Genomic DNA, 11,078 nt, shown 5'->3' on the forward strand with positions numbered 1-11,078 from the left:
GCTGACTGGAGAGGACTAAGACTTGCTAATTCTTCTCCATTACGCTACAGCAGATGGCAAACCATTGTATTTTAGATCGCACAGTCAGTCAAGAGGCATTCCAAAAGTTTATAACATCAGCTGTATACAGCGAGCTTTTGGTAGTGAGTTGTGTACGCAGTTATTTCTTCATGCTTTCACAGGATGCGATTCAACCTCCCGTGTTTATGGTTCTGGGAAGAAATCAGCCTTCCAAAAACTAGTGAAAGGTAATCTAATCCTCCAATCCTGTATGACTGCATTACTTTACAAGGCAAGACCTGCACCGACATAGAGAACCGGGGCAGAACACATGTTCTCTGGCACCCTTGTGTTATCATACTGAGCAGTGTTACTAGAAACCGTGACCTTATTATTGTCATTATTATTATCATTATCATTATTGTTGTTGCTATTATCAACAACAATAACAGAATACATCCCCCAACTCCCCCTCCTCCTCCTACTCTTCCCTCATCAGCACACCTCTATTTTACCCAATACCTTCCCTAACCCCCTTCCCCATTTTCCTTGGCCTCTTCCTCCTCCCCCTCTTAACTGCTACTCTTTCTTTTCCTCTGGCCTTTTCCTTACTCAACAGATATTTCTTTTCTCCCCTCCCCTCTGTTTCCTCCCCCTTCTTTCCATTTCTCCCCTTCCATTCTATTTCATCCCCCTCCCATTTTATTCCCTTCCCTTCCATTGTCTCAGCCATTTACCTCACTGGAAGAGGTCTCGAGGGGTTCACTAAACCACTCCACCCTCCCCAACACCATCATAGATCCCCCTCTCTCATCCCTCAACAACAGCGCCCTCCCCTACCTCTGCTTTTCTCCTCCTTTCCCCTCCCTCTGTCAGTTAATTGAATTCCCCTCAGAGCAGCGGAATGGAACGCAAGTGGTTAATTTCAGTCCGGCAGAAAGAGAGAGAGAGAGAGAGAGAGAGAGAGAGAGAGAGAGAGAGAGAGAGAGAGAGTGAGAGAGTTGAAACTTGACATTCACGGGCGTCAAGAATGAGGGTAACGCATTCACAACCGAAGAGCCCGGGTTTAATCCTGGGTACTTTTCTTTACAAGTGTTACCTACCTGGAGCGTACCTTGGAGCGCCCCAGCGACCCGGTCAGTATCCAGGCCTCCTGGTGGATAAGGACCCGATCACCCAGACTGTTACTGGTGGCCTCAAACAATCCAACATACAAACCACAGCCCGGCTAGTCAAGAAATGACTTTAGGAACCCATCCAGTTCCCTCCAGTGCTGCCCATGTTCACCTAGCAGATGACAGCTGACCTTCGTGGGTAGCAGCTGAAGTGAGGGGGAGGAGGAGTACGCCTTATAATGACTCGAATTCAAAACTATTTGAGATATAAAATAGCTCCTGGCCAACATTAATATATGCTTTGAGCCTGTGTTTCGGTTTACACAATAAAGTATGCATACATATGTATAAGCAATAGGATGGTAGACGTAGTAGAATCATTAGCGATAGTCATGATCTCAGTCTGGGAGACTTAAACCAGGATTTCAGTCTGGGAGACTTAAACCAGGATTTCACTCTGGGAGACTTAAACCAGGATTTCACTCTGGGAGACTTAAACCAGGATTTCAATCTGGGAGACTTAAACCAGGATTTCAATCTGGGAGACTTAAACCAGGATTTCAGTCTGGGAGGCATAAACCAAGATTTCAGTCTGGGAGACTTAAACCAGGATTTCACTCTGGGAGACTTAAACCAGGATTTCACTCTGGGAGACTTAAACCAGGATTTCACTCTGGGAGACTTAAACCAGGATTTCACTCTGGGAGACTTAAACCAGGATTTCACTCTGGGAGACTTAAACCAGGATTTCAATCTGGGAGACTTAAACCAGGGTTTCACTCTGGGAGACTTAAACCAGGATTTCACTCTGGGAGACTTAAACCAGGATTTCAATCTGGGAGACTTAAACCAGGATTTCACTCTGGGAGACTTAAACCAGGATTTCAATCTGGGAGACTTAAACCAGGATTTCAGTCTGGGAGACATAAACCAGGATTTCAGTCTGGGAGACTTAAACCAGGATTTCACTCTGGGAGGCATAAACCAGGATTTCAGTCTGGGAGACTTAAACCAGGATTTCAATCCGGGAGACTTAAACCAGGGTTTCACTCTGGGAGACTTAAACCAGGATTTCACTCTGGGAGACTTAAACCAGGATTTCAATCTGGGAGACTTAAACTAGGATTTCACTCTGGGAGACTTAAACCAGGATTCCACTCTGGAAGACTTAAACCAGGATTTCACTCTGGGAGATTTAAACCAGGATTTCACTCTGGGAGACTTAAACCAGGATTTCACTCTGGAAGACTTAAACCAGGATTTCACTCTGGGAGACTTAAACCAGGATTTCACTCTGGGAGACTTAAACCAAGATTTCACTCTGGGAGACTTAAACCAGGATTTCAAGCTGGGAGACTTAAACCAGGATTTCAGTCTGGGAGGCATAAACCAGGATTTCACTCTGGGAGACTTAAACCAGGATTTCACTCTGGGAGACTTAAACCAGGATTTCACTCTGGGAGACTTAAACCAGGATTTCACTATGGCAGACTTAAACCAGGATTTCACTCTGGGAGACTTAAACCAGGATTTCACTCTGGGAGACTTAAACCAAGATTTCAGTCTGGGAGACTTAAACCAGGATTTCAGTCTGGGAGGCATAAACCAGGATTTCAGTCTGGGAGGCATAAACCAGGATTTCAATCTGGGAGACTTAAACCAGGGTTTCACTCTGGGAGACTTAAACCAAGATTTCAGTCTGGGAGACATAAACCGGGATTTCAGTCTGGGAGACTTAAACCAGGATTTCAATCTGGGAGACTTAAAGCAGGGTTTCAGTCTGGGAGACTTAAACCAGGATTTCAGTCTGGGAGACTTAAACCTGGATTTCAATCTGGGGGACTTAAACCAGGGTTTCACTCTGGGAGACTTAAACCAGGATTTTAATCTGGGAGACTTAAACCAAGGTTTCAATTTGGGAGACTTAAACCAGGATTTCAATCTGGGAGACTTAAACCAGGATTTCACTCTGGGAGACTTAAACCAGGATTTCAATCTGGGAGACTTAAACCAGGATTTCAATCTGGGAGATTTAAACCAGGATTTCAATCTGGGAGACTTAAACCAGGATTTCAATCTGGTAGACTTAAACCAGGGATTCAATCTGGGAGACTTAAACCAGGATTTCAATCTGGGAGACTTAAACCAGGGTTTCAATCTTGGAGACTTAAACCAGGATTTCAATCTGGGAGACTTAAACCAGGGTTTCAATCTGGGAGACTTAGGACAGGGTTTCAGTCTGGGAGACTTAAACCAGGATTTCAATCTTGGAGACTTAAACCAGGGCTTCAGTCTTGGAGACTTAAACCAGGGTTTCAGTCGTAGAGACTTAAACCAGGGTTTCAGTCTGGGAGACTTAAACCAGGGTTTCAGTCTGGGAGACTTAAACCAGGGTTTCAGTCTGGGAGACTTAAACCAGGATTTCAATCTGGGAGACTTAAACCAGGGTTTCAATCTGGGAGACTTAAACCAGGGTTTCAGTCTGAGAGACTTAAACCAGGGTTTCAGTCTGGGGGACTTAAACCAGGATTTCAATCTGGGAGACTTAAACCAGGATTTCAATCTGGGAGACTTAAACCAGGATTTCAATCTGGGAGACTTAAGCCAGGATTTCAATCTGGGAGACTTAAACCAGGATTTCAATCTGGGAGACTTAAACCAGGGTTTCAATCTGGGAGACTTAAACCAGGGTTTCAGTCTGGGAGACTTAAACCAGGGTTTCAATCTGGGAGACTTAAACCAGGATTTCACTCTGGGAGACTTAAACCAGGATTTCAATCTGGGAGACTTAAACCAGGGTTTCAGTCTGTTAGACTTAAACCAGGATTTCAATCTGGGAGACTTAAACCAGGATTTCAATCTGGGAGACTTAAACCAGGATTTCAGTCTGAGAGACTTAAACCAGGATTTCAATGTGGGAGACTTAAACCAGGGTTACAATCTGGGAGGCTTAAACCAGGGTTTCAGTCTGGGAGACTTAAACCAGGGTTTCAGTCTGGGAGACTTTAACCAGGATTTCAATCTGGGAGACTTAAACTAGGATTTCAATCTGGGAGACTTAAACCAGGGTTTCAATCTGGGAGACTTAAACCAGGGTTTCAGTCTGGGAGACTTAAACCAGGGTTTCAATCTGGGAGACTTAAACCAGGATTTCAATCTGGGAGACTTAAACCAGGATTTCAATCTGGGAGACTTAAACCAGGATTTCAGTCTGGAAGACTTAAACCAGGATTTTAATCTGGGAGACTTAAACCAGGATTTCAATCTGGGAGACTTAAACCAGGATTTCAGTCTGGAAGACTTAAATCAGGATTTCAATCTGGGAGACTTAAACCAGAATTTCAATCTGGGAGACTTAAACCAGGATTTCAATCTGGGAGACTTAAAGCAGGATTTCAATCTGGGAGACTTAAACCAGGATTTCAATCTGGGAGACTTAAACCAGGGTTTCAGTCTGGGAGACTTAAACCAGGATTTCAATCTGGGAGACTTAAACCAGGATTTCAGTCTGAGAGACTTAAACCAGGATTTCAATGTGGGAGACTTAAACCAGGGTTTCAATCTGGGAGGCTTAAACCAGGGTTTCAGTCTGGGAGACTTAAACCAGGGTTTCAATCTGGGAGACTTAAACCAGGATTTCAATCTAGGAGACTTAAACCAGGATTTCAATCTGGGAAACTTAAACCAGGATTTCAGTCTGGGAGACTTAAACCAGGATTTTAATCTGGGAGACTTAAACCAGGATTTTAATCTGGGAGACTTAAACCAGGATTTCAATCTGGGAGACTTAAACCAGGATTTCAATCTGGGAGACTTAAACCAGGATTTCAATCTGGGAGACTTAAACCAGGGTTTCAATCTGGGAGACTTAAACCAGGATTTCAGTCTGGGAGACTTAAACCAGGATTTCAGTCTAGAAGACTTAAACCAGGATTTCAATCTGGGAGACTTAAACCAGAATTTCAATCTGGGAGACTTAAACCAGGATTTCAATCTGGGAGACTTAAACCAGGGTTTCAGTCGTGGAGACTTAAACCAGGATTTCAATCTGGGAGACTTAAACCAGGGTTTCAGTCTGGGAGACTTAAACCAGGATTTCAATCTGGGAGACTTAAACCAGGGTTTCAGTCTGGGAGACTTAAACCAGGATTTCAATCTGGGAGACTTAAACCAGGGTTTCAGTCTGGGAGACTTAAACCAGGGTTTCAGTCTGGGAGACTTAAACCAGGGTTTCAGTCTGGGAGACTTAAACCAGGGTTTCAGTCTGGGAGACTTAAACCAGGGTTTCAGTCTGGGAGACTTAAACCAGGGTTTCAGTCTGGGAGACTTAAACCAGGGTTTCAGTCTGGGAGACTTAAACCAGGGTTTCAGTCTGGGAGACTTAAACCAGGGTTTCAGTCTGGGAGACTTAAACCAGGGTTTCGATCTGGGAGACTTAAACCAGGGTTTCAGTCTGGGAGACTTAAACCAGGGTTTCAGTCTGGGAGACTTAAACCAGGGTTTCAGTCTGGGAGACTTAAACCAGGGTTTCAGTCTGGGAGACTTAAACCAGGGTTTCAGTCTGGGAGACTTAAACCAGGATTTCAATCTGGGAGACTTTAAGTCACAAAATATTGAAAAAGTAAACGTATATCTCTTCTTTTAAAACACGTGATGTTTAGTGTGTGAAATTTGTCAAAATGTCGTGTTGTCGTGGTCAATGTTAAATGTCGTGTTGTCGTGGTCAATGTTAAATGTCGTGTTGTCGTGGTCAATGTTAAATGTCGTGTTGTCGTGGTCAATGTTAAATGTCGTGTTGTCGTGGTCAATGTTAAATGTCGTGTTGTCGTGGTCAATGTTAAATGTCGTGTTGTCGTGGTCAATGTTAAATGTCGTGTTGTCGTGGTCAATGTTAAATGTCGTGTTGTCGTGGTCAATGTTAAATGTCGTGTTGTCGTGGTCAATGTTAAATGTCGTGTTGTCGTGGTCAATGTTAAATGTAATGTAGTGATAATTAACCAGTGACTGAAAAAATAATATATTTATGTATTTACATGTGAGAGATGGGATGTGTAGTTGTCTTAAAACCCTCAGCTGCCCCACTGAGTTCATATATTCAAACTGTCTCAAGGAGAAATCTCAGCAATTTTTCCTTCTATTTTTCTTATTTACTTTTCCGAGGCCGTGTGGGATGCTAGCCTGTAAATTCAGCATTGTAAAGAACAAACTGTGAACACCAAAACGAAGATCTGCAAGTCGCTAGAGATGGGACGACTTCCTGTCAGCTGAAGAACATAAAGAAGGAACACTGCAACATGCCTACTGGCCCATACGAGGTAGGTCCAATTCTCCCACCGGCTTAAGCCAATGCCTTGAATCTGGTTAATGCCACGTTGTTTAAGGAAGTGGGAGAGGAACAGGGGCTCTGAGCTAGAGTATCAGTCACGCGTATCCAGCCCAAGGTAATGGAGATGAATATCAGGAGGATTGGTAAAGATAAAGCTTCATAAGTCAATTATGACAGGACTGGAACACCTGGAGAGGAGCTTCATATGTAAAGTGTGGCAGGAGGACCGGAACACCTGGAGAGGTGGAGCTTCTTAAGTGGATTATGACATAACAGTGAAGATAGGACACCACGACTTGTATATCTCTGCTCCTGTAACTACAAATACTGAAGACGGTAGACAGTAAACACAGTTCTCTTCCAGAAGCTACAAACACAGGCCAGGACACTACAACCACAGCTCTGTTCTGCAGTAGTTACATACACTGAAGATAGGATACCACGACCATAACTCTGCTCCTGTACCTACAAATTGGTAATTAATAAAAGATAATCACACACACACATTCCTCTCAGCATTTTCTCCCATGAACACCTGGAGAATTTTATGCTAATTAAGTGACAATCTGGGAGTCACACCTGTCATGCCCTCCCCTTCTCCCCTCCCACCATACACACACCATGAATATTAATCTTATGTTCCGCTCCTTGCACGAGAGCCAGGGATACCATGCTATTTTCAGTTCCAATGAAATGTCATCAACGGGTGACCTGGTATGACCTGTGGCATGCGTTTGTGCACGAGACCCATGTCTTTTCTTGCTAGTGGTTTGGCTTCTTTTATAACCATACTTTGTTTTCTGTTAGTGGGTCGTATTCCTTAAAGACTACAAGTTATTTCCTATTAGTGGGTCGTCTTACTTAAAGACCATAAGTCGTTTCCTATTAGCGAGTCGTCTTTCTTAAAGACTACACGTTGTTTTCCATCAATAGTTCTCATTAAACATCAAACGTCATTTTCTTTAAGAACTACTGTTCATCAGCCTTATAGTTCACTGCAAACCCGACATAATTACCTTTTTTTAAGTTTTATAGCCCTTGTGTATCCTATAACAAAATTAAGTATATATATATATATATATATATATATATATATATATATATATATATATATATATATATATATATATATATATATATATATATATATATATATATATATATATATATATATATGTGTGCATTTATAAAAGCCGGGACGACAGGTGAGGTAGAATACTGAAGCTTCCTAAAGGAGAAATCCCATTTTATATTCTAGTATACACTTGGTTACCCTTGTAAACACGGTTCCTAGTCCAGTCTGTCTTTACGCTTTCTCGGTAAACAGGTACGTTAGTCTAGTACTGTGCATCGCTACCTAGGGAGAGACCTAAGGATCCACAATTATGACTATGAATTAAATTATTTGACTTGATTTTTCTGGGTTATCTCTGAGTTAATAATCCGAGTAAAGTGCTCGTTATCTTCGACAGGATAGTGAAAGCAGGGATACCATTCAACATTCACTTGACTGCCAGGAGCATGCAACATTCACTTGACTGCCAAGAGCATGCAACATTCACTTGATTGCTAGAAGCATGCAACATTCACTTGACTGCCAGGTCATGCAACATTCACTTGACTGCCAGGAACATGCAACATTCACTTGACTGCCAGGAACATGCAGCATTCACTTGACTGCCAGGAGCATGCAACATTCACTTGACTGCCAGGAGCATGCAACATTCACTTGACTACCAGGAGCATGCACCATTCACTTGACTGCCAGGAGCATGCAACATTCACTTGACTGCCAGAAGCATGCAACATTCACTTGGCTGCCAGGAGCATGCAACATTCACTTGACTGTCAAGAGCATGCAACATTCACTTGACAGCCAGGAGCATGCAACATTCACTTGACAGCCAGGAGCATGCAACATTCACTTGACAGCCAGGAGCATGCAACATTCACTTGACTGCCTGGAGCATGCAACATTCACTTGACTACCATTAGCATGCAACATTCACTTGACTGCCAGGAGCATGCAACATTCACTTGACTGCCAGGAGCATGCAACATTCACTTGACTGCCAGAAGCATGCAACATTCACTTGGCTGCCAGGAGCATGCAACATTCACTTGACTGTCAGGAGCATGCAACATTCACTTGACAGCCAGGAGCATGCAACATTCACTTGACAGCCAGGAGCATGCAACATTCACTTGACTGCCAGGAGCATGCAACATTCACTTGACTGCCAGGAACATGCAACATTCACTTGACTTCCAGGAACATGCAACATTCACTTGACTGCCAGGAGCATGCAACATTCACTTGACTGCCAGGAGCATGCAACATTCACTTGACTGCCAGGAGCATGCAACATTCATTTGACTGCCAGGAGCATGCAACATTCACTTGACTACCAGGAGCATGCAACATTCACTTGACTGCCAGGAGCATGCAACATTCACTTGACTGCCAGGAGCATGCAACATTCACTTGACTGCCAGGAGCATGCAACATTCACTTGACTGCCAGAAGCATGCAACATTCACTTGACTGCCAGAAGCATGCAACATTCACTTGGCTGCCAGGAGCATGCGACATTCACTTGACTGTCAGGAGCATGCAACATTCACTTGACTGTCAGGAGCATGCAACATTCACTTGACTGCCAGGAACATGCAAATTGCAGTCTACCGAGTAACTTAGTAAATACATAATACAGTTATACTTAAATCTGTAACTCAGTCATCAGAGTGAACTCTCTCCACTTACATATACCCTGAGATATATCTCTGCTGCACAAACTCTGAGATACCCATACCTATGGGTGAATACACCCCAAGACACACACACACACACACACACACACACACACACACACACACACACACACACACACACACACACACACACACACACATATATATATATATATATATATATATATATATATGTATATATATATATATTTATATATATATATATATATATATATATATATATATATATATATATATATATATATATATATATATATATATATTTCAACACACCGGCCGTATCCCACCAAGGCAGGGTGGCCCAAAAAGAAAAACAAAAGTTTCTCTTTTTAAATTTAGTAATTTGTATAGGAGAAGCGGTTACTAGCCCCTTGCTCCTGGCATTTTAGTCGCCTCTTACAACACGCATGACTTACGGAGGAAGAATTCTGTTCCACTTCCCCATGGAGATAAGAGAAAATAAGCAAGAACAAGAACTAGAAAGAAAATAGAAGAAAACCCAGAGGGGTGTGTATATATATGTTTGTACATGTATGTGTAGTGTCACCTAAGTGTAAGTAGAAGTAGCAAGACGTACCTGAAATCTTGTATGTGTATGAGACAGAAAACAGACACCAGCAATCCTACCATCATGTAAAACAATTACAGGTTTCCGTATATATATATATATATATATATATATATATATATATATATATATATATATATATATATATATATATATATATATATATATATATATATACATAAGTATGTGTGTGTGTGTCCCATACCTTTATTTTTATCATGTTTCATAGGATTAAAAACAGCAACAACAGCGATAACAACAATAGCAACAACAGCAGTAACAACAAAAACAGCCTCAACTGACTTAATTACCTGCGTAATTAACCAGGAAACCAGGGCAGGTAATTATAAACATTTTACACCAGATAACAAGCGGGTCAGGGCAGGTCGCAAGTCACTCCAGTCTTAGGCAATTAAGGAGCTAATTGCCCCTCAAAAGGTGAAATTAAACACCAGCTATTACAAGCCACTTAAGAGTGATATAGCAATCATCCCACGATTTAGTTCCTGATCCAGAGTGGAACTTGGGTGTGGGGGAGGGGGAGAGGGAGGGGCATGGGGTGGGGGATGGGGGGGATGGGTTAAAAGGAGAGCTAGGAAAGTAGAGCGAATAATGAAAGTAGAACAAAAGGATGTCAATGATATTTTAAGAGTTAGATTTTATATACACAGAGATTGACTTATATTCTATAAAAAGGAATCAGATTCTAAAAAGAGGGATTAAATTCTATGAAAAAAATCAGATTCTATGAAAAAGGAATCAGATTCTATAAAAAAGGAATCAGATTCTATAAAAAAGGAATCAGATTCTATAAAAAAGGAATCAGATTATATTAACAAGAGAGGTTCCTTGCCACCCCCCCCCCAAAACCCCCGTCGAACACTGGTGATAATGGCAAAATATTGGGGGAACCCATTTGAGTTTAAGAAAATTGGATCAGGGGCTTCTTTACCCGGGAATTTGTTGAACCCCCTTTTCTTGGGCTTTTTGCTGCCTTTCTTTCTCTTTTTAAACATTGGTCTCTTTTTGTCTGTTTTTTTCCTCCTGCTGTTTTTTTGCTGCTATTTTTGCTGCCCTTTGTGCTTTTGCCTTTACTGCTGTTGCTGTTGTTGCGGGCTGGCCCCCGCCCTGTTGCTGTTTTGGTTGTTTTTTTGTTTTTGCCGTTGGTCCCGGCTGCTCTGTGTTGTTCCGTGTTGTTTTAACCGCTTCCCTTTCCCTTTTTCCTTTTTCCCTTTTTTTCTTCCCCCCCCTTTTTTTTGGCCGTTTTTGCCGCTCCCGTTTTGCCCTTCGTTTTTCT

The sequence above is a fragment of the Cherax quadricarinatus genome, chromosome 27 (assembly GCF_038502225.1).
Source record: "Cherax quadricarinatus isolate ZL_2023a chromosome 27, ASM3850222v1, whole genome shotgun sequence".
Taxonomy (NCBI): Eukaryota; Metazoa; Arthropoda; class Malacostraca; order Decapoda; family Parastacidae; genus Cherax; species Cherax quadricarinatus.